Below are 25,741 nucleotides of genomic sequence, written 5' to 3'. Positions count from 1 at the left end.
AGGCCGGTGATGGGTATTAAGGAGGGCATGTATTGCCTGGTGCACTGGGTGATATATGCAAGTAATGAATCATGGAACATTGCATCAAAAACTGGGGCTGTACTGTATGGTGACTAATATAACAAAATAAAAATTATTTTAAAAAAAGATGTATGGGAGCAGCTAACTTAGATGTTCTTATGTTAACAAATCTGCAACCAACAGTTTAGACCTGGGTCTGCTGAGTAACTATAGTAACAGTTAAGGAAACTGAGGTTCACAAAGGAGAAGGAAACAAAGATGAAATAATTACTCCATAGCAATGAAATAACTACTCAGTAGCAAAGGCAGGATTTGGACCCAGGCTGTGTGACTTTAAAGTTTATGTTCTTAAACACTATGTCATTTTGCCTTTCTGTTTACCATCCACCACAGAAGAAATGTAGGAGGAAGATCAAGGAGCAGTCCTCTCCAAAGCTTAGCAAAGTTCTTCTTCTCCTTAGTAATACTGGTCCTGCAACAAATGGTACACCATTCAAACTCTGGGCTACGCACTTGATCCACTCTTCTGAAGCCCTACCATAGTTAGAAGTTATGTAAGCTTCAAGAGGGGAGAGATTTTTGTCCTTTGTTTTCTTATATCAGTGTCTGGCACATAGTAGAGATGCAATAAATATTTGTTGAATAAATAAATGAATCTGAGGGTAGTCATGGAGCCAGGGTTTAGAGAGAGAATGACACATGGTTCATCCTAAAGCAAACTTCTGCTGTGCAGTTCTTGGAGATAAAGGGAAAATGAATCCACCCTTAAAAAGAAGCTGATATTTTAAGTAACAAACAAAGGGTAGAGAATTATTATAGGCATTTGGAATGGAACAGTGGTAATAATGGGTTTTATTTTATTTGATTTTTTTTTTTTTAGTTTTTGATGTAGTGTTCCATGATTCATCATTTGCATATAACACCCAGTGCACCATGCAATATGTGCCCTCCTTAATACCCATCACCAGCCTATCCAAATCCTCCACCCCCCTCCCCTCTGAAGCCCTCAGGTTGTTTCCCAGAGTCCATAGTCTCTCCTGGTTCATTCCCCTTTCTTTTACTGCCCGCTTCATTCTTCCCTTCCTTCTCCTACCGATCTCCCTGCTATTTCTTATGTTCCATAAATGAGTGAAACCATATGATAATTGTCTTTCTCTGCTTGACTTACTTCACTTAGCATAATCTTCTCCAGTCCCGTCCATGTTGCTGCAAATGTTGTGTAATCGTTCTTTCTGATGGCTGAGTAATATTCCAATAATGGGTTTTATAAGCAAAAACAATGCTATAGAAAAAAATCATGTGTTCTCATTTCTCTAGGACTTCTCAGGCTTCCGACCCCTTATTTTCATAGTGATATACTCTGCTATTCATGGATTATAAGTACATGACAAGTTGACTTAACTGGGGCCTAGATATCTTCCCACATATCAGTAAGACCTCTCCCAGTCCTACGTTGTCTATGCATAAAGGAGAGATTCTTGCTTAGAATCTGATGATGGTCTTTATATGAAATGCTTTCATCATTTTACTCCTTTGTTGTTTTCTTCTTCCTTTCCTAATAGAGAAACTCATCCCATTCCTCCCCTTCACTCCCATTAAGCTCACTATGGCACAGCATTAGTGGTAGCTACAAAAAGTTGTGATTTCCATGCTCCTCTTCCATTTTCATCTCTATGGGTCAATCCCTTTCCTTCCCTTGGTTTATCTCTATCCAAACTGGAGCACTTCTCATGAAACACACACTTTCAATTTGGTGTAAAAGTTTACATATGATATTTTTAATTTCAGTTATTAATCTAGAAATGCAAAAGCTTCTAGAGAAAACCATCAGAGCATTGATGTGCTATGCCGGATTCAACTGAATTAAACATCTAGGTATTGACTACCTAGCATAAACTAGAAAGGAAAAAAATAATCTGCCTGTTTACTCTCAGAAGAATCGTGTTTCAGGTTGCAATCACAACCTCTGTGAAGCTGCTTCAGGGACCTAAATCTATTAAGGAACACTTTTAGCTGATAGTGAAATGTCACAGCACAAGCATCTTAGCAATTCATCTTGCATGAGTCTTAAACAGTCAAATATGCTTTCTCTCATATATACCTTATCTCTAATGGTCTCTTCTATTCTCTGTCACCACCAATGCCTGATACAGGGTGAAGGAAAATTAATTATGGACTTAGTGGTCTATTAAAGTCACTATAAGGTAATTGTATAACCTACTAGAATATAGGCAGTACACATTAAAGAATGAGCCCTTACTAGGCCCCCAGTTCTGTTCCATAGAGAGTTGAAAAGGAGGTGTGGCTTTGGCTCCTGGCTGCAATGAGATTTTAGGTAGTTGGGAAGACAATATATACACAAAAGAAACAGTTAAATGACAGTATTTGAGATAAATAATAGTTTTCAGACGTCTTACAAGACAGGGCATGATTGTTTGCCAGATGAATGAAACAGACAGTAAAGTGGTATAGGAGTTCAGGAGACAAAAATATGGGATGGAGTTCTCTGGGAAGCGTTAATAGAGATAGACTTGAGACTGACCTTGAAAGATGAATAGGATTTTATTGGTGACAGGGAATTAGGGGTAGGTGGAAATCCTAAACAGGGGAATTAGTATAAGCAAAAGCTAAGTAACAGAAAAAGAGAAGCTTTTTGCAATAGAGTGAAAGGGGAACTCCATTTGACCAGAAGAGTCTGGGAAAGTTAAAGAAATATCTGGAGAGGTTGCCTGAACTTGATTGTAGAGGATTATCAATGCCAGGATAAAGAGTGGTGAAGAACTGCAATATATCAAAGTTTAATTTAAAGATGGATTAGAAAAGAAAGAGAGTTTATCAAAAGGATACTTTAGAGATACAACCTGGATTAGATGAGGGAAAAGCTAGAAGCAGAAGATCATAGAGGAAGCTAGAGATTAATTCAGACAAGACAAAATTAAGCTCCAGAATGAAAATAGAAAGGGAGGACAAATAGTAGATACTGAGATGGAGGTGGGAAATCTAAATACATGAAAGAAGCAAAGGAGAGAGAGAAGTCATAAGCAGATAAAAGGTTTGAGCCTAGGAGATTTAAAGAAAGAATAGGAAGGAGAAAGTCGGAAATAAAGAGCTACTTAGAAGACTAGATTAAAAGGTTAGCTCTTTCTAATAAATTGTCGTGGATCCATTGACTATGGGAATAGGAATAGACCTTAAGAGTCATCTAAACTCCAGATTCTAGATGCTAAAGTATCTTTAGATCAAGTCATGCAACCTTTATTTAAATGCTTCCAAAGATGGAGAACTAAGTTTCTTACAAAAGAGTCCATTCTGGGGCACCTGGGTGGCTCAGTCAGTTAAGTGTCCAACTCTTGACCTCTGCTCAGGTCTTGATCTCCAGGTCATGAGTTCAAGCCCCATGTTGGGTGTAGAGATGACTTAAATAAATAAAAAAATTAAGATTTTATTTATTTGAGAGAGGATGAGAGGGAGAGAAAATGAGACCATGAGCAGGGTGAGGGGCAGAGGGAGAAGCAGACTCCCCACTGAGTGGGGAAGCCTGATGTGGGGCTCGATCCCAGGGCCCTGGGATCATGACCCAAGCTGAAGGAAGCACTTGACTGAGCCATCCAGACACCCCAATAAAAAACATTTTTAAAAGAGTCCATTCAATGTTCCTAAAGGCCTAAATTTTAGAAAGTTTTTCTAGTCTTTGGCCTAGTAGAATAACTTTCTAACATTCAGTGTGTACTACAAGAATGGCATCTGCTGCCTCTTGAGGTAGAAAGCTGCCTGTTATTGGAAACATTTAAAGCAAACTATTTAAGCAACTGCTTCTGAGAATGTTATATAGAAAATTAATTTTTCATAGTGACATCAGCAAGATGGTGGACTTGGTGGTCTCAATCCTCATCCCCTCCCCACAAAAACATCAAAAACAATAAATAAACAGCTACATGCCAACTAGAAGAGCTCTGAGAGAGCTCCAGAATATAGTAAAGAATCTGCAGAAACTCTATGGAGCACAGAGACAGAGTGGCCATGTAGAAGAGCATTGTAAGCAGCTTACTTGCATTGCCCCATCCTCCAGTCTGAAAGAGCTTGGGGCCAAAAAGAATCCCCTCAGCCTGGCCTCCCTCCAAATGGGAGAAGGAAAGCAGGAGGATTCCAACAGACTTCATCAGTGCTGTGGGCAAATGCAGCTTTCACCATGGAGATGCTCTACAGACTTCATTGATGCTAAATCGAATCAATCAGAGCTTCCTGGAGCCTATGCTGCTGTGGACCCCCCACCCCCAAAGAGCTGCTATAGCAACCTCTCTGAAAAAGCTGTAATCACTGTGCCCCCACTGGGAAAGTGCCACTGCATGGACCCCACCAAAGCTGCCACCTACCACTGCATCCTGCTCCTCCCACCAGAGTCACAACCTCCATTTCTGTAACCATACACACATCCTGGACCCCAGCTCCATGGCTCCACAGCACACAATCATGCCTCACACACCAGGGCACTATGATAAAGGTACCCTTGCCCCAGTCCCAGATACCACAATTTTTCTGGATGACCCTGAACTCCAGCCCCAGTGCCACGGCCACTGTACAGGTGCCCAAACCCAAGATATCAACACCACTGCCACTGCAAATGTGTTTGTGCCCCTAATCCTGGTACCATTACAACCACATGTGTGCCTACACACTGGACATAGCAATAAGAAGGATCCTCTTAGAAATGACTTCCCTTGTGGAGGAAAAGGAGAACTGGAGGACCAAGCAGCCCTCACCACCAAGCTGCCCAACAGCCCTTACCACCACTATGGAAGCCCACAGCCTTAGCCAATGAGGTCCCCTGCAATCTTTGCCAACACTGGCCTCAGTTGGTGGAGCTCCACAGAGACTTTGCTACTGTGCCCTCCCTGAAGCAGGAATTGCTGCTACACAGCCTAGAGCCAGAGCTGCCATATCCACCCCAAATTAGTACTCTCACACCTACCTAGGTAAAAGTCTTTATCCCCAAAATGAGTCTAGAGTCTGGAAGAGGTGACTGCTCCATCACATGTGCAGATGTCAACACAAGGGTACCAAGAGCATAAAAAAATAAAGAAAACAGAACACCATCAAAGAATTAACAATAGTTTTCCAGAGGGAGGGAGTTAAGATGGTGGAGGAGTAGGGGACCCCTTTTTCAGCTGGTCACTTGAGTAGAGCTGGATAGGTACCAGACCAGCCTGAACATCCACGGAATCAGCCTGAGACGCAGGAAGATACGTCTGGATCTCTACAAACGAACATCTCCACCGCGGAGTATTGAGGTATGAAGCGGGGAGCCGTGAAAGCGTGCACAGATATCTGAAGATAAATGGAAGGGGGAGGGAGCCGCCGCAGTCGGGTGCCAGAAGCAGTAGCCAAGTGCACGGGGGAGCGGGTGGACTCGCGGACCGGCACCCACGAGACAGCAGACTGAGACCGTGACCCGGGAGCACGCGCCACCAGACTGAAACGGAGCTCCGGTGCGCTCACTGGATCCAGACTGAGAACGGGAGCTCCAGGAGTGCATGGGGGGCGGGCGGCTGGCGGCTGGCGGTGTTAGAAACACAAAGGACAGATACGCACCAGCCCTGGAAGTGAGGGCAGGGATGCCAGGTGTGGGGCGCACATCCCGGGACACTGCAGGGTTGAGCAGCACCAACAGTAACAGAGGTAAAGTGGCCAGAACATCAGTGGAGAATGGTCCGTGATCCCTCTGTTCTGTGACAGAGCCTGAGATTCAGCCACTGCTGCTCTATCTCTCAGAAGAGACACAGCAGACCTCCAGGGAAAGCCACCAGAGAACAAAACCCTGGAAATACCAGCTCACAGCATGCCCATCCCCATCCCCCTCACAGGGGACATGGAGACTCTACCCAAACAGGGTTGCCTGACAACCGGCATGGCAGGTCCCTCCCCCAGAAGGCAGGCTGAAAAATCAAGAAGCCCACATCCCTAAGATCCCTATAAAACAAGGGCGCACAGCCTGGGTTCCCGGTCAATAATTTGGGCTCTGGACAATCCCGCACCCTCTCCTCATCAGAATGATGAGAAGGAGAAGTCCCCCCCAGCAAAGAAAAGACAATGAGTCTGTGTCCTCTGCAACAGAACTAATGGATATGGACATAACCAAATTATCAGATATGGAATTCAGAGTAACAATGGTCAAGATGATGTGCAGACTTGAAAAAAGCATTAACGAAAATATTAATGAGAATATAGAATCTCTAAGGGTGGAAATGAGAGCGAACCTGGCAGAAATTAAAAATTCTATGAGCCAAATGCAGTCAAAACTAGAGGCTCTGACGGCCAGGGTCACTGAGGCAGAAGAACGTACTAGCGAATTGGAGGATGGGTTAATAGAAAAAAAAGCGAAAATAGAATCTGGACTTAAAAAAATCCATGCTCACGAATGTAGGTTATGGGAGATTACTGACTCAATGAAATGATCCAATGTCAGAATCATTGGCATCCCCGAGGGGGTGGAGAAAAACAGAGGTGTAAAAAAGATATTTGAACAAATTGTAGCTGAAAACTTACCTGATCTAGCAAGGGAAACAAGCATTCATGTCCAAGAGGCAGAGTGGACCCCATCCAAGCGCAACCATGACAAGCCTATGCCACGTCACGTCATAGTGCAATTTGCAAATATTAGATCCAAGGATACAGTATTGAAAGCGGCCAGGGCAAAGAAATTTCTCACGTACCAAGGCAAAGGTATCAGAATTATGTCAGACCTGTCTACNCATGTCATAGTGCAATTCGCAAATATTAGATCCAAGGATACAGTATTGAAAGCGGCCAGGGCAAAGAAATTTCTCACGTACCAAGGCAAAGGTATCAGAATTATGTCAGACCTGTCTACACAGACCTGGAATGAGAGAAAGGGTTGGGGGAGGCATTTTTAAAGCTCTTTCAGATAAAAACATGCAGCCAAGTTNCTTTATCCAGCAAAGCTGTCATTCAGAATGGATGGAGAAATAAAGACCTTCCAGAATCGCCAGTCATTGGCCAATTTCGTAACCATGAAACCAGCCCTACAGGAGATATTAAGGGGAGTTCTATAAAAGAAAAAAGGCTCCAAGAGTGATACAGAAGAGAAAGTTACACTCTATAGAAACAAAGACTTAGTGGCAACATANGACCTGGAATGAGAGAAAGGCTTGGGGGGGCATTTTTAAAGCTCTTTCAGAGAAAAACATGCAGCCAAGGATCCTTTATCCAGCAAAGCTGTCATTCAGAATTGATGGAGAAATAAAGACGTTCCAAAATCGCCAATCATTAACCAATTTCGTAACCACGAAACCAGCCCTACAGGAGATATTAAGGGGGGCTCTATAAAGGTAAAAAGGCCCCAAGAGTGATACAGAGCAGCAAGTCACAACCGATACAAAGACTTTAAAGAGAAATGGCATCATTAAAATCATATCTCTCAATAATCAGTCTCAACGTAAATGGCCTAAATGCTCCCATAAAATGCCACAGGGATGCAGATTGGATAAAAAGACATGACCCGTCCACATGCTGCCTACAAGAGACTAATTTTTAACCCAAAGATGCATTCAGACTTAGAGTAAGGGGATGGAGTACCATCTTCCACGCAAATGGACCTCAAAAGAAAGCTGGAGTAGCAATTCTCATATCAGATAGACTGGATTTTAAACTAGAGGCCATAGAGAGAGATACAGAAGGGCACTATATTATTCTTAAAGGAAGTATTCAACAAGTGGATATGACAATTATTAATATATATGCCCCCAACAGGGGAGCAGCAAGATACACAAGCCAACTCTTAACCAGAATAAAGAGACATATAGATAAAAATATGTTAATAGTAGGGGACCTCAACACTCCACTATCAGCAATAGACAGAACACCGTAGCAGAAAACCAACATAGAAACAAGAGCTTTGAATGCCATAATCGACGAACTGGATCTCATAGATATATATAGAACACTACACCCCAGAACCAAAGAATACTCATTCTATTCAAATGCCCATGGAACATTCTCAAGAATAGATCATGCTCTGGGACACAAAACAGGTCTTAACTGATACCAAAAGATTGAAATTATCCCCTGCATATTCTCAGACCACAACGCTCTGAAATTAGAACTCAACCACAAGGAAAAATTTGGAAGAAACTCAAACACTTAAAGACTAAGAACCATCCTGCTCAGGAATGACTCGATAAATCAGGAAATCAAAAATCAATTTAAACAATTTATGGAGACCAACGAGAATGAAACACACTGGTCCAAAACCTATGGGACACTGCCAAGGCAGTCCTAAGGGGAAAATACATAGCCATCCAAGCCTCACTCAGAAGAATAGAAAAATCTAAAATGCAGTTTTTATATTCTCACCTCAAGAATCTGGAACAGCAGCAGAGGGACATGCCTAATCCACTCACAAGGAAGCAGTTGACGAATTAGAGCAGAAATCAATGAATTAGAAACTAGAATTACAATAGAGCAGATCAACAGGACTAGAAGCTGATTCTTTGAGAGAATCTATAAAATTGACAAACCGCTGGCAAGACTTATCCAAAAGAATAGAGAAAGGACCCAAATTTATAAAATTATGAATGAAAAAGGAGAGGTCACGACCAACACCAATGGAATTGGAAGGATTATTAGAAACTTTTATCAACAGCTATATGCCAAAAAACTAAACAATCTGGAAGAGATGGAGGCCTTCCTGGAAACCTATAAACTACCAAGACTGAAACAGGAAGAAATTGATTTCTTAATCAGGACAATTAATTATGAAGAGATTGAGTCAGTGATAAATAACCTTCCAAATAACAAAACTCCAGGCCAGGAAAGATTTCCTGGGGAATTCTACCAAACATTCAAAGAAGAAATAATTCCTATTCTCCTTAAGCCATTTTAAAAAATAGAAACAGAAGCAAAGCTACCAAACTCATTCTATGAGGCCAATATTACCTTGATCCCAAACCAGGGAAAGACCCCATCAAAAAAGAGAATTACAGACTGATTTCCCTAATTAATATGGACTCCAAAATCCTCAACAAGATCCTGGCTAATAGAATCCAATAGTACGTTAAAAGGATTATCTATCATGACCAAGTGGGATTCATACCTGGGATGCNAGTACATTAAAAGGATTATCTATCATGACCAAGTGGGATTCATACCTGGGATGCAAGCGTGGTTCAACATTTGCAAATCGATCCGCGTGATACGTCTTATCAACAAGAAAAGTCCCAGGAACCATATGATCCTCTTAATTGATGCAGAAAAAGCATTTGACAAAATACAGCATCCTTTCCTGATTAAAACCCTTCAGAGTGTAGGAATAGAGGGTACATTTCTCAATCTCATAAAAGCCATCTATGAAAAGCCTACTGCAAGCATTATTCTCAATGGGGAAAAGCTGGAAGCCTTTCCCTTAAGATCAGGAACACGACAAGGATGCCCACTCTCGCCACTATTATTCAACATAGTACTAGAAGTCCTTGCAACAGCAATCAGAAGACAAAAAGGGATCAAAGGTATCCAAATCGGTAAAGAAGAAGTCAAACTGTCTCTCTTTGCAGATGACATGATACTCTTATGGAAAACCCAAAAGAATCCACTGCCAAACTATTAGAAGTTATAGAGCAATTCAGTACTGTGGCGGGATACAAAATCAACGCTCAGAAATCAGTTGCATTTCTATACACGAATAACGAGACTGAAGAAAGAGAAATTAGGGAATCCATCCCATTTACAATAGCACCAAAAACCATACGTTACCTTGGAATTAACTTAACCAGAGACGTAAAGGACCTATATCCTAGAAACTATAGATCACTTTTGAAAGATATTGAGGAAGACATAAAAAGATGGAAAAATATTCCATGCTCATGGATTGGAAGAATTAACATAGTTAAAATGTCCATACTACCCAGAGCAATCTACACTTTCAATGCTATCCCGATCAAAATACCAATGACATTTTTCAAAGAACTGGAACAAATAGTCCTTAAATTTGTATGGAACCAGAAAAGGCCCCAAAACTCCAAGGAACTGTTGAAAAGGAAAAACAAAGCTGGTGGCATANACATCCAGTGGAAAAAAGACAGTCTCTTCAAAAAATGGTGCTGGGAAAATTGGACAGCTACATGCAAAAGAATTAAACTTGACCACTCACTCACACCATACACAAAANGAGAACCCAGAAATGGACCCTCGGCTCTTTGGGCAACTAATCTTTGATAAAGCAGGAAAAAACATCCGGTGGAAAAAAGACAGTCTCTTCAATAAATGGTGCTGGGAAAATTGGACAGCTACATGCAAAAGAATGAAACTTGACCACTCTCTCACACCATACACAAAAATAAACTCCAAATGGATGAAAGACCTCAATGTGAGACAGGAATCCATCAAAATTCTAGAGGAGAACATAGGCAACAACTTCTATGACATCGGCCAGAGCAACCTTTTTCACGACACATCTCCAAAGGCAAGAGAAATAAAAGATAAAATGAACTTATGGGACTTCATCAAGATAAAAAGCTTCTGCACAGCCAAGGAAACAGTCATAAAAACTAAGAGGCAGCCCGCGGAATGGGAGAATATATTTGCAAATGAAACTACAGATAGAAGACTGGTATCCAAANGTACTACAAAGCTGTGATCACAAAGACAGCATGGTACTGGCACAAAAACAGACACATCGACCAATGGAACAGAATAGAGAACCCAGAAATGGACCCTCGGCTCTTTGGGCAACTAATCTTTGATAAAGCAGGAAAAAACATCCGGTGGAAAAAAGACAGTCTCTTCAATAAATGGTGCTGGGAAAATTGGACAGCTACATGCAAAAGAATGAAACTTGACCACTCTCTCACACCATACACAAAAATAAACTCCAAATGGATGAAAGACCTCAATGTGAGACAGGAATCCATCAAAATTCTAGAGGAGAACATAGGCAACAACTTCTATGACATCGGCCAGAGCAACCTTTTTCACGACACATCTCCAAAGGCAAGAGAAATAAAAGATAAAATGAACTTATGGGACTTTATCAGGATAAAGAGCTTCTGCACAGCCAAGGAAACAGTCAAAAAAACTAAGAGACAGCCCACGGAATGGGAGAATATATTTGCAAATGAAACTACAGATAGAAGACTGGTATCCAAAATCTACAAAGAACTTCTCAAACTCAATACACGAGAAACAAATAAACAAATCATAAAATGGGCAGAAGATATGAACAGACACTTTTCCAATGAAGACATACAAATGGCTAACAGACACATGAAAAAATGTTCAAAATTATTAGCCACCAGGGAAATTCAAATCAAAACCACACTGAGATACCACCTTACGCCAGTTAGAATGGCAAAAATAGACAAGGCAAGAAACAACAATTGTTGGAGAGGATGTGGAGAAAGGGGATCCCTCCTACATTGTTGGTGGGAATGCAAGTTGGTACAGCCACTCTGGAAAACAGTGTGGAGGTCCCTTAAAAAGTTAAAAATTGAGCTACCCTATGACCCAGCCATTGCACTACTGGGTATTTACCCCAAAGATACAGACGTAGTGAAGAGAAGGGCCATATGCACCCCAATGTTCATAGCAGCATTGTCCACAATAGCCAAAGCGTGGAAGTAACCGAGATGCCCTTCAACAGAGGATTGGATTAAGAAGTTGTGGTCCATATATACAATGGAATATTACTCTGCTCTCAGAAAGAACGAATTCTCAACATTTGCTGCAACATGGACAGCACTGGGGGGAGATAATGCTAAGTGAAATAATTCAAGCAGAGAAAGACAATTATCATATGATTTCTCTCATCTATGGAACATAAGAACTAGGAAGATCAGTAGGGGAAGAAAGAGATAAAGAAAGGGGGGGATAATCAGTAGGGGGAATGAAGAATGAAAGACTATGGACTATGAGAAACAAACTGAGACCCTCAGAGGGGAGGGGGCAGGGAATGGAATAGACCGGTGATGGGTAGTAAGGAGGCCACTTATTGCATGGTGCACTGGGTGTTATACGCAACTAATGAATCATCGAACTTTACATTGGAAACCGGGGATGTGCTATATGGTGACTAACATAATATAATAAAAAAACATTAAAAAAAAAACAATAGTTTTCTAGTAATTGACATCAAAGAAATAGAGATCTATGAACATCCTGAAAGAGAATTCTAAATAATTCTTTTAGGGAAGTTCAGTGAGCTACAAGAGAGCACAGATGGACCATTCAATAAAACCAGGAAAACAATATTTGAACAAAATTAGAAGCTCAACAAAATGATAGAAATCATTTAAAAAGAGCCAAACCAATTCTGGTGCTGAGGAATACAATAAACGGAATGAAAAAATGCAGCAGGGAGCTTTAAGAGAAGACTTGATCAAACAGAAGAAAGAATTTACAAATAGGTCATTTTAAATCAGTCAGAGAAGGAAAAAGAATGAAAAAGCATGGAGATAAACAAACAAATATATGCATTATGGGAGTCCAAGAAGAGGAAAAAGGGGCAGAAATCTATTTAAAGAAATAATGGTTGAAAACTCCCCAAATCTTGGGAGGAAGATGGAAATCCAGATTCAATGAGCTCAAAAATCTTCAAACAAGATCAACCCAAAGAACACTACATGAAGACAAAATCAAATTGTTAAAAGTCAAGAGCAAAGAAAATTTTGAAACAGCAATAAGGGAACCCTAATAGGACTATAAGCAGTGTTCTCAACAGATATCTTGCCCACTAAGAAAGGGTGAGATTATGTAATCAAAGTACTGAAAGAAAAAAACTTACATACAGAAATACTATGTCTGGTAAAATTATCCTTTAAAATGAAGGAGAGGGGTGCCTAGGTGGCCCAGTTTGTTAAGTGTCCAACTCTTGGTTTTGGCTCAGGTCATGATCTCAGGGTCCCAGGATTAAGCCCTGTGTTAGGATCTGTGCTTCACATGGAGTCTGCTTGGGATTTTCTCTATCTTTCCCTCTGCCCCTCCCCCCACGCATGCGCTCTCTCTCTCTCTCTCAAATAAATGAATGAATAAATCTTTTAAAAAATAAAATAAAATGAAAGAGAGATAAAGTCTTTCCCAAATAAACACAAACTGAAGGAGTTTGTCACCACTACACATGCTTTACAAGAAAGGTTTCGAAGAGTTCTTCAAATTTAAATATAAACACAATAAACATTATGAAAGCATAAATCTCACAAATAAATGTAAATATATAGATGTATGAGGATTACTATAACACTGGAAATTTATGCATTAATTTATGTAGTGGATAAATTACTTACAACCCTAAAATAAAAGTTAGTAGGTGAAACTTTGTTAATGGATACACAATATAAAAATAACCCAACTCTGCCTACAAGAACAAAGTGTATGTGTTGGGGGGAGTAACAGTACAATGTTTTTGTATGCTATTGAAGTTAAACTGTTAACAATTTAAAATAGAAGATTATAACATGAGATATTTTATACAAGCCTTGAGCTACCGCCCCCCCCAAAAAAACAACTATAATAGATTCACAAAAGATAAAGAGAAGAAAACCAAAGAAAATCACTACAAAAAAATGATCATTAATAATAAAGGAAGACAACAAGAGAAGAAGACAAGGTCAAAACAGCTGAAAGACATACAGAAAACAAATACCAAAATGGAAATAATGAATCTTCACTTATCAATAATTGCTTTAAATATAAATGGATTAACTTCATCAATCAAAAGACAAGGAGTGTAATACTCTAACTTCGTCCATGTCATTGCAAATGGCAAAATTTCATTCTTTTTATGGCTGAGTAATACTCCATTGTATATATAAATACCATTTCTTCTTTATCCATTCATCAGTCAATGAACATGGGCTGTTTCCATATCTTGGCTATTGTAGGTAATATTGCTATAAACATTGGGGTGCATGTACCCCTTTGAATTAGTATTTTTGTATTTTTTGCGTAAATACCTAGTAGTGCAATTGCTGGATCATAGGGTAGTTCTATTTTTAACTTTTTGAGGAACCTCTATACTGTTTTCCAGAGTGGCTGCACAAATTTGTATTTCCACCAACAGTGCAGGATGATTCCCCATAAGTCAGTCAGAGAAAGACAAACAGCATATGATTTCACTCATACATGGAATTTAAGAAACAAAATAAATGACCATTGGGGAAAAGAGAGAGAGGCAAACTATGAAACAGACTCTTAACTATAGAGAACAAACTGATGGTTACCAGCGGGGAAGTGGGTAAGGGGATGGGTTAAATTGGTGGTAGGTATTAAGGAGTGCACTTGTAATGAGACCCGAGTGTTGTATGGAAGTGTTGAATCACTATATTGTACACCTGAAATATTACACAGTATGTTAACTAACTAGAATTTAAAAAAACTTCAATGAAAGACATGGACTGGCTGAATGCATAAGAAATTAAGATCCAAAAATATGCTGTCTACAAGAGACTCAGTTTAGATGGGCATTAAGGAGAGCACATGATGTGGTGAGCACTAGGTGTTATACACAACTAATGAATCATTGAACACTACATCAAAAACTAACGATGAAATATTTGTTGGCAAATTGAATTTAAATAAAAAAATAAAGAAATTATGGGCCAAAAGTGAAGGGATCAAAACAGGTATTTCATCCAAATTATAATCAAAGAAAGCAGGTGGCTATACTTATATCAGACAAAATAGACTTTAAAGACTAAAACTGTTTTTAGAGACAAAGAAGGGTATCATATAATGATAAAAGGGTCAATTCAACAGGAAAATATAACAATTATAAAAATATATGTACCCAACATCAGAGTACCTAAATATATAAAGCAAATTATGACAGATCTGAAAGCAGAAATTGGTATCAATACAATAATTGCAGGGAACTACAATACTGTACCTACAATAACGTATAGAGCATGCAGACAGAACATCAATAAACAGTTGACTTGAATAACACTATTGACCAAATGGACTTAACTGACATATACAGAAATTTCCACCCAACAGCAGCAGAAGACACATTTTTTTCAAGAATGCATGGAACATCCTCCAGCATCGATAATATATTATGCCACAAAACAAGTCTTAAGAAATTTAAGAATATAGAAATCATTCCAAGTATCTCTTCTGACCATAATGGAATGAAATAGAAATAAATAACACCAAGAAAATGGGGAAATTCATGAGTACATGAAAACTAAACAGTACATTTTTTAAAAAAATGTCTTTATACATTTAAATACTTTCTACACCTAACATGGGGCTCAAACTCACAGCCCCAAGATCAAGCTTCATATGCTCTTCTGACTGAAGCAGCTAGCTGCCCCTAAACAGTATCCTTTTGAAAAACCATTGAGTCAAAGAGGGAATCCAAAAGAAATTTTAAAGTATCTTGAGAAAAACAAAAATGAAAATATAGTATACCAAAACTTAGGCATGTAGCAAAAGCAGTTACAAGAGGGAAGTTTATGGCAATAAGTGCCTCCACTAGAAAAGAAAGGCCTCAAGTAAGCAACCTAACTTTACACCTCAAGGAGCTAGAAAAACAACAAACTAAGCCCAAATTTAGCAGAAGTAAAGAAATAATAAAGATTAGACAACTAAATCAAATAGAGAAAAAATTATAAAAAGCCAACAAAACAAAGAGGTGATCTTTTTGAAAAGATGAACAAAATTGACAAATCCTTAGCTAGACCAACTAAGAAAAAAAGAGAGAAGATTCAAATAAATAAAACCAGAAATGAAAGAATAGACATTACAACAGATGCCTCAGAAATAAAAAGGATCACAAGAAACTATTGTAAACAAACTAGACAACCTAAAAGAAATGGGTAAATTCCTAGAAACAAGCAAGCTACTAAAACTGAATCAGGAAGAAATAGAAAACCTGAATAGACCAATAACAAATAAGGAGATTGAATCAGTAATCACCAATCTCCCAATGAAGAAAAGCCCAGGAACAAAAAAAAAAAAAAAAAAAAAGCCCAGGACCTGATGGCTTCATGGGTGAATTCTACCATTCAAAGAAAAATTAATACCAATCCTTTCTAAACTCTTCCAGAGTTTAGATCCTAAACCAGATACTGACACCAAAACCAGGTAAAGACACTACAAGAAAAGAAAAACACAGGCCAATATCCCTGATGAACATGAATGCAAAAATCCCTAGGAAAATACTAACAAACTGAATTCAGTAGTACATTAAAAAGATCATACATTATAACCAAGAGGGATTTATCACAGAAATGCAAGAGTGGTACAAAATAGATAAATTGATCATTCTTTTTTTTTCTTATACACAGTTTCTTTTTTTTAATTTAATTTATTTGTCCCAAATTTATGATTTTTACATATCATTGCCTGGAAAACTGTTACATAAATTGTGGTATACTCATAATATGAAATACTGTGTAACCATTAAATCAGGAAGATATTCATATACTGACATTCTATATTGTTGAGTCATAAAAGCAAATTTGCAACCAATATATATTGTCTGACTTGTAAAAAGAAAATCACTGCATTTGAGTGTGTATATATGCATGTATTTATATGTGCATAGAAAAACTGGAGGCAGAATATACCTCAAGTTAATAAAAATGGATCCTCCGGGGTGAGATTAAGGATAGTTGGGTCTCACTGTTTACCTTTTACACCCTGCATTGTTTCATTTTTTTATAATAATATTTTTTATTATGTTAGTCACCATACAGTACATCCCTAGTTTTTGATGTAAAGTTCCATGATTCATTACTTGTGTATAACACCCAGTGCACCATGTAATACGTGCCCTCCTCAATACCCATCACCAGCCTATCCCATTCCCCTACCCCCCACCTCTGAAGCCCTCAGTTTGTTTCCCAGAGTCCATAGTCTCTCATGGTTCATTCCCCCTTCTGTTTACGCCCCCTTTCTTCTTCCCTTCTTCTCCTACCTATCTTCCTACTTCTTATGAATTCTTATACAATACATTAACAAAATGAAAGAAAAAAACCCATGATCATCTCAATAATGTGGAAAAAGCATTTGACAAAGTTCAACACTCATTCACCAAAACTTTCACCAAAATAGGAATAGAAGGGTCTTGCCTTAAGACAATGAAGGCCCATATTTATTGCCTTAAGACAATGAAAAGCCCATAGCTAACAACATAATCAATGACAAAAATGGAAAGTTTGCTTTCTGAGATCTGGTACAAGGCAAAGATGCCTACTCTCACCACCTTTTTTCAACATAGTACTGGAAATCCATGCCAATGTAATTAGTCAAGAAAAAGAAATAAAAAGCATTCAAATTAGAAAGAAAAAAGTAAAAATGTCTCTGTTTACAGATGACACAATCATATATATAGGAAAACCGACAACCTCAACAAAATTTTTTATTGTTTTAATTTTAATTCCAGTGTAGTTAAAATATGGTGTTATATTTCAGGTGTACAATATAGTGATTCAACACTTTCATACATCACCCAGTGCCCATTATGACAAGTGCCCTCCTTAATCCCCATCACCTATTTGACCCATTTCCCCTCCCCTCTGGTAACCATCAATTTGTTCTCTATTGTTAAGAGTCTGTTTCTTGATCTCTCTTTTTTCATTTGCTTGTTTTGTTTCATAAATTCCACATATGAGTGAAATCATATGGTATTTGTTTTCCTTGACTGACTTATTTCGCTTAACATTATACTCTTTAGCTCCATCCTTGTTGTTGCAAATGGCAAGATTTCATTCTTTTTTATGGCTGAATAATATTCCATTGTGTGTGTGTATCATACACATATGTGTGTGTGTGTGTGTCACATTTTCTTTATTCATTTATCCATTGAAGGACATTTAGGTTGTTTCCATATCTTGGCTATTGTAAATAAAGTTGAAATAAATATGGAAGTGCTGATATCTCTTTGAGATCTCAATTTCATTTCCTTTGGATATATACCCAGAAGTGGGAATGCTGGGACATAAGATAGTTCTATTTTAAAATATTTGAGGAATGTTCATACTGTTTTCCATAGTGACTGCACCAATTCACATTCTCACCAACAGTGCACAAGGGTTCACTTTTCTCCCTATCCTCACCCACATTTGTTATCTTTTGTCTTTTTGATAATAGCCAGTCCGAGTTGAGATGATATATTACTGTGGTTTTTAAAAAAAAATTCCAGTATAGTTAACACAGAGTGTTATATTAGTTTCAGGTGGACAATATAGTGATTCAACAATTCTGTACATCACCTAGTGCTCATCATGACAAGTGCAATTCTTAATGCCCATCATGGGGATAGATAAAATAGGTAAAATACCATTGCGGTTTTTGTGTGTATGTATGTGTATATGTATATGTGTGTATATATATATCTCCACACACATCTTCTTTATCCATTCATCTATAGATGGGCACTTGAAGCCTCAACAAAATTGTTAGAATTAATGAATGAATGCTGTAAAGTTGTAGGATGTAAAATCAACATACAACAATCAGATTTCTATACATAAATGAACTATTTGAAGAAGAAATTAAGAAAAAAAACCTATTCACAATAACAACAAAAAGAATAAAATACTTGAGGGTGCCTGGGTGGTGCAGTTGTTAAGCGTCTGCCTTCGGCTCAGGGCATGATCCCAGCATTCTGGGATCGAGCCCCACATCAGGCTCCTCCGCTGGGAGCCTGCTTCTTCCTCTCCCACTCCCCCTGCTTGTGTTCCCTCTCTCGCTGGCTGTCTCTGTCAAATAAATAAATAAATAAAATCTTTAAAAAAAAAAGAATAAACTACTTGGGAATATGCTTAACCAAAGAGGTGAAAGAGTTGTACACTGAACATTATGAAACATTGATGAAGGAAATTAAAGAAGACATAGATAAATTGATAGATCTCCCATATTCATGGATTGTAATTATTAACACTATGGAAATATTCATACAAAGTGATCTATAGATTCAGTGCAATCCTGATCAAAATTCCAATGGCATTCCTTACAGAAATAGAAAAAAATTCTAAAATTTGTATAAACCACCAAAGATCTGAAAATAGCCAAAGTAATCAGGAGCAAGAGGAACAAAACTAGAGGCATTGTATTTCCTAACATCAAAATATATTACAAAGGTAGGGGTGCCTGGGTGGCTCAGTTGGTTAAGCATCTGCCTTCGGCTCAGGTCCTGGGATTGAACCCTGCATCAGGCTCCCTGCTCAGAGGGAAGTCTGCTTCTCCCTCTCCCTCTTCCCCTCTCCCAACTTGTGCAGTCTCTCTCAAATAAGTAAATAAAATCTTTAAAAAACATATTCTGAAGTTATAGTAATCAAAACAGTATTGTATTGGCATAAAAGCAGACATATAGACCAATGAAACCAAAAAGCACATAAATAAACCCATGCTTCTACAGTCATTTGATCTTTGACAAGTGTGCCAAGAACACAAAATAGGAGGATAGTCTCTTCAATAAATGATGCTGGGAAAATTGGGTATCTGTATGCAGAAAAATGAAATTGGACCCTTATCTCACACCATATACAAAAATCAACTCAAACTGAATTAAAGACTTAAACATAAGACCTGAACTTATAAAATTACTAGAAACCTATAAAGCTACTATGACACCAAAACAACAAGCAAAAAAGTAAAAATAAATAAATGGGATTACATCAGACTAAAAAGCTTCTGCATAGAAAGAAAACAATCAACAGTGAAAAGGTAACCTAAGGAATGGGAGAAAATATTTGCAAACCATATATCTGATAATATCCAAAATAGATAAGTCATGCCTACAACTCAATACCAAAAAAAAAAAATCCGATTTAAAAAAAGCAAAGGGCATGTATAGACATTTTTCCAAAGACATAAAAATGGCTAACAAGTACATGAAAAGGTACTCAACATCACTAATCATCACTAATGTAAATCAAAACCACAATGATATTTTACCTATTTTATCTATCCCCGTGATGGTCATTAAGAATTGCACTTGTCATGATGAGCTCCAGGTGATGTACAGAATTGTTGAATCACTATATTGTACACCTGAAACTAATATAACACTGTATGTTAACTATACTGGAAATTTTTTTTAAAAAACCACAGTAATATATCTTCTCAACTCAGAGTGGCTATTATCAAAAAGACAAAAGATAACAAATGTGGGTGAGGATAGGGAGAAAAGTGAACCCTTGTGCACTGTTGGTGAGAATGTGATTTGGTGCAGTCGCTATGGAAAACAGTATGAACATTCCTCAAATACTTTAAAATAGAACTATCTTATGTCCCAGCATTCCCACTTCTGGGTATTTATCCAAAGGAAATGAAATTGAGATCTCAAAGAGATATCAGCACTCCCATATTAATTTCAGCATTATTTACAATAGCCAAGATATGGAAACAACCTAAATGTCCCCCAGTGGATGAATGGATATACATACATACATATGTATATATTATATATATATATAATATATATATATATATATACATACACATACACACACACATATATACACATACATACATACACATACACAATGGAATATTGTTCAGCCTTCAAAAAGGAGGAAAATGAGGGTTGCCTGGGTGGTGCAGTCAGTTAAGCATCAGACTCTTGGTTTCAGCTCACATAGTGATCTCAGGGTTGTGAGACCTTAAGACTCTCTCTCCCTCTCCCTCTACTCCTCCCCACTGCACTCTCTCTCTAAAATAAATAAATAAATCTTAAAAAAATTAAAAGGAGGAAATTCTGCTCGTTGCAACAACATGGATGAACCTGGAGGGTATTATGTTAAACTAAATAAGCCCGATACAGACAAATACTACATGATCTCACTTATATGTGGAATCTAAAATAGTCAAACTTGGGGCGCCTGAGTGGCTCAGTTGGTTAAGCATCTGCCTTTGGCTCAGGTTATGATCCTGGGGTCCTGGGATCAAGCCCCTCATCAGGCTCCCTGCTCACCAGGGATTCTGCTTCTCCCTCTCCTTCTGCCCCTCTCCCCTGCTCATGCTGTCTCAATCCCTTTCTCTCTCTCAAATAAATAAATAAAATCTTAAAAAAATAGTCAAACTTAAAGAAGCAGAGAGTAAATGGTGGTTACCAAGTGCTAGAAGAGGAGGAAATGAGGAGATGTTGGTTAAGGGGTTCAAAGTTTCAGTTATGCAGGATGAATAAGTTCTGAGATCTAATGTACAACAATGTGCCTATAAGTAATAATCATTCATTGTAAACTAAAATTTGCAAAGAGGGAGGATCTTAAGTGTTCTCAATACACACGCACATAGAAGGAAAGAAAGTGGTAACTATCTGAGGTGATGGATATGTTAATTAGTTTGGCTTTGGGTGATTATTTCACTAAATGTATGTGTGTACATTTATATATGTTTATCAGATCATCAAATTAAATTAAATATATATAACTTTAAATTGTCAAATTCACCTCAGTTTTTACAGTTCACTTTAAAAAGAAAATTAGTTTTTTTCCAGTGGGTAGACTAGATGAAATCTAACATTCCTTTCAATTTGAGAAGCTTATGATTCTAAGTTTTAATTAAGCAGATGAGAAAACTGAAACTCGGAGGAGTTCAGTTGCCTTGCCTAAAGTCATAGTTTGTTGTTGCAGAATTGAGATTTCAGATCTCCTATCTCTTAAGCCATGCTCTTGGAAGAACATCTTAAATTCTGACTAATTATCTTCATTCTTTCTTCTAGTCCCCACCACTTGTGATTATCCATGCTGTAATCTGACACACAACTAGTGTCTCTAAGCCAGACAACTAGATTGTGTAGAGCAACAAATAGATTCAAGTTGGCCAAATGATTCTCTAGCTCATGCATAGTGTTTTCATGGCTAATGATTTGCTCAGGATGAACATATTTACTCTTGTTGTGTAATTACTAATAGCTTCCCCCTTTCACTGTTAAAGTGTCCTGATTTGGATGATATGGTTACCTTACCAATGGCCAACCCAGGAGGCCCTAACATTTTGTAGTTACTAAACCTTGACATAACAAAGCAGTTGAGTTTAAGTTACAGCAAAACCAGTGATTCTGTTATATCTAAACATAGCCTTGCATCACATAAGCCATCCTGAACAAGATTCCCTCAAGAAAATGCATCTTTAGAAGACTTTGTGCCTTATGGGATGTTTCATCTGAGACTCGTGCACTTTGCAGATACTTCATGTTGTTAAGTTCTCACATTTGGATAGTGCTGTAGAGTTTACAAAATGCCTAGACTAACAAGATCTTCTTTAACTAGTAGAAAGATAATTACTGTACCTATCTGCGTTCTGGATTATGCTGAGAGGGATTCAGGAGATGCAGGAAATAGCCTTAGTTGCCCTAAAACATCAGAGTATGATTGGAGTGATGGTCTCTGCATGAATGTATTCACCTAAATATTTTAGAGGGGATAAAAATGAAGCACAAAACCCAGCAACCACACACTGAGAGAAGCTTAAGTTAAACTGTCTTCATTCAGAGATCAGTGGTTTGTATACATGCCAGTTTTTCATCTGTCTTCAAAATGTGTCAACCACTAGAAAAGCCTGTAATGATATACTATATTAGTTTCCTAGGACTACCTCAGCAAATTACCATAAACTGAGTGAATTAAAACAACAGAAACTTATTCTCTCACAGTTCTGTAGCCTAGAAATCCAAAACCAAGGTGTCAGCAGAACCATGCTCTCTCTGAACGCTTTAGGGGAGGATCCTTCTTTGCCTCTTCTTAGCTTCTGGTGATTGCAGACATTCCTTGACATGTTAAAAACATTACTCCAATCCCTGGCTCCATCATCACATGGTTGCTCCCCGTGTCTTCATGCTCTATGTCTTCACATGGTGTTCTTCTCTCTGTGTGTAGCTGTGTCCAAACTTTCCTCTTCTTATAAGGACACCAGTCATTGGATTAGGGCTATTTGTGGTCTAATTCAGTATGACCTCTTTTTAAATCTACTATATCTCCAAAGACCCTATTTCCAAATAAGGCCACATTCACAGGTACTGGGGAATAGGACTTGAACATATTTTGAAGGAAAAACAGTCTATCCTCCGCCCACACCCCCAAAACTCATGGCCTTCCTACATACAAAATACATCCACCCCATCTTGACATCCCCCAAAGACTTAACCCATTCCAGCATTAATTCTTAGCTCACAATCTGACCTTCTAAATAATCTAAATCAAGTATGGAAGAGACTTTTTGTATGGTCCATCTTAGGGAAAAGCTCCTCTCTATTCGTGAACTTGTAAAACCTAGAAAACAAGTTATCCGCCTGCAAAATACAATGCTGTGACAGGCATAGGATAGACATTCCCATTCTGAAAGAGAAGAAATTGAAGGAATAAGAGGGTTGGTGGTCTAAAGCAAACTGACAGCCCAGTAGAGCATATTCCATTAGGTTTCCAGGCCTCAGAATAATTCTCTGGTGGCTTGATATTCTTTCCTCTGGCCCCATTCTCTCAAGTTCGCAGGGGTGGGAGCCCCCCCAACCAAGGAAGTGGCCCTACCCTCTGGATCCAGGAATACAGTGACCTCACCTCCAGGCCACCACTTTCTGGATCTGTGGTGGCAGGGGCAGCATCTCTGGCTTCTGTACCACCCTCAGCATCCCTGCTGACCTCTGAGTCCCCTTAGAGGCATTCTTCCATTTTGTTGAAGAATAACACATGTTTACAGCGAAGTAACTCTACCAGCCTGTTTTCTGCCTGTAGAATCCCCAAAGTCTGACAGTCTTTCTTCATTTGGTCCCATGTCTGACCCTTCAGTCCAAGCTGGTAATGTTTCTGCTGAGATAGTTTATTGGATCCATGTGTCACACATCTAATCCCTCCAGCAGAAGTTTGTTCAGCCACACTCTTAGTGCTCTCTCCAAAGCACATTTTCTCATGTTTTGCAATATATGTAGGCTAATAATTTTCCAAATCTTCAAATTCTGGTGACTTTTTGCTTAATAGTTCTGGAATGGACTGAACCTTGCACATTCTAGGAGAGCTCACTTGTCACTTTGTAATGAAATGACATGTTTAGGAAGTTTTCTCCTCCACTAGACTATGAGCTTCCTTGTGGCAAGAACTTTGGATCATTTATCTCTATGTCTCCAGTGTCTAGCTTCATAGATGACACAAAGTTGGCTCTTAGTAACTATTGGAGGAGAGAAGGATGTTGGAAGGAAGGAAGGAACATACTTGTAGAGTTATAATTTAGTGGCTTGGGATGTAGAAAGGTGCTGGGAGCTCAGACTGCCAAAGCCAAGATTGTGTCACTTCCTCAGGACTCTTCACCATCTACTCTGATCTTCTTGGAGCTTTGTCGGGATCTAAGCATGCAAGAAACATTGCAATCACAAAGTGATCCCGGATCAGGTGAGCCTTTAGCTCATCAAAATAGCTTTTCCTTCTGGAACCTTCCTGGTCAATCCAGCCACAGCTTAGCACATAGCCAGAATGCCAGAAGGGGGAAGGATGGAACAGAGAGTGCCATGTATAGGATATGGTTTAGATGGCTAATTTCTGTAAATTTTTTAAAAGATTTTATTTATTTATTTATTTATTTGACAGAGAGACAGCCAGTGAGAGAGGGAACACAGGCAGGGGGAGTGGGAGAGGAAGAAGCAGGCTCCCAGCAGAGGAGCCTGATGTGGGGCTCAATCCCGGGACTCTGGGATCACACCCTGAGCCAAAGGCAGACGCTTAACAACTGGGCCACCCAGGCACCCCTAATTTCTGTAAATTTTTTTAATGATTTTTTATTATATTATGTTAGTCACCATACAGTACATCCCCGGCTTCCGCTGTAAAGCTTGATGATTCATTAGTTGCGTATAACACCCAGTGCACCATGCAATATGTGCCCTCCTTACTACCCATCACTGGTCTATCCCATTCCCCCTAATTTCTGTAAATTGATCAAGGCTGAATACTTAATGTGCTAGAACCCTCAGTACCTCTCTCTCTCTCTAATGGACCACTATCAGAGGGCATCAGAGAGAACATATAGTTCTTTTTAAAGTCTTGTTATACTTTACACACCCTACCCATTATATTATATAAATATAACCCATTACTTATTGTCAAGAATAAAAAGCTAAATGTGTATACCTAGGTCTACTCTCAAGAGGAAGGCAGAAAGGAAAAAAATCAGACATTCACAGGAATTAGAGAAAAAGTGGAAAAGTCCCATGGAATGCACACCCAGAACAAACTTGGGTGTTTTGGTGCCCACCCCTTCCTTTCTCCTTTCAACCCCCAAACTAGTTGCTGATATACCCTCTGCCTTCCCCACAGTCATGAAGAGTCAGGCTGTGATACACAAATGCAGTATTTACAGGCGGGTTAACAGTAAATGTCAAATTCAATACCATGAAATAAGACACCAAACAGGATATCGTTTCATGAAGGCAAGGACTTTGTCTTGTTCATATAGCTCCAATGCCATGAAAGGTGCTAAGCACATAGTAGTTACTCAGTAAATATTTGTTTAATGAATTTTGAATGAATTAAATTGATTAACCAGGAAAGTGCTATAGGTAGTCAGAGTGTAGCATTCAGAAAAAAAAATGTTTGGGCAAGAAGCCCTTGAGATGAAACTGTTGTCCACTACTCTGCTTACCTGGCAGTAGTAAGACCAGGAAGGGGAATGTGTATCTCCAGGAGATAGTTAAAGCATTCCTTAGCCCAAAGTCTGCCTCCTCCCTTTCTTGCCCAGCCAGATGACTTAGATTATCACTGTATTTCCAACTAACCAC

General features: G+C 38.7%; 1 protein-coding gene across 1 annotated transcript in view; it reads left to right on the top strand.

Moving 5' to 3' along the window:
• The window catches only part of DGKK (diacylglycerol kinase kappa), a 166,719-nt gene that overhangs the window by 46,476 nt on the left and 94,502 nt on the right, over positions 1-25,741 (top strand). The gene's annotated exons all lie outside the window — the stretch shown is intronic.

Source organism: Ailuropoda melanoleuca, chromosome X (assembly GCF_002007445.2).
Source record: "Ailuropoda melanoleuca isolate Jingjing chromosome X, ASM200744v2, whole genome shotgun sequence".
In the NCBI taxonomy this organism is placed as follows: Eukaryota; Metazoa; Chordata; class Mammalia; order Carnivora; family Ursidae; genus Ailuropoda; species Ailuropoda melanoleuca.
The sequence above is the reverse complement of the archived record's forward strand: the minus strand, read 5'-3'. Positions and strand labels throughout refer to the sequence as shown.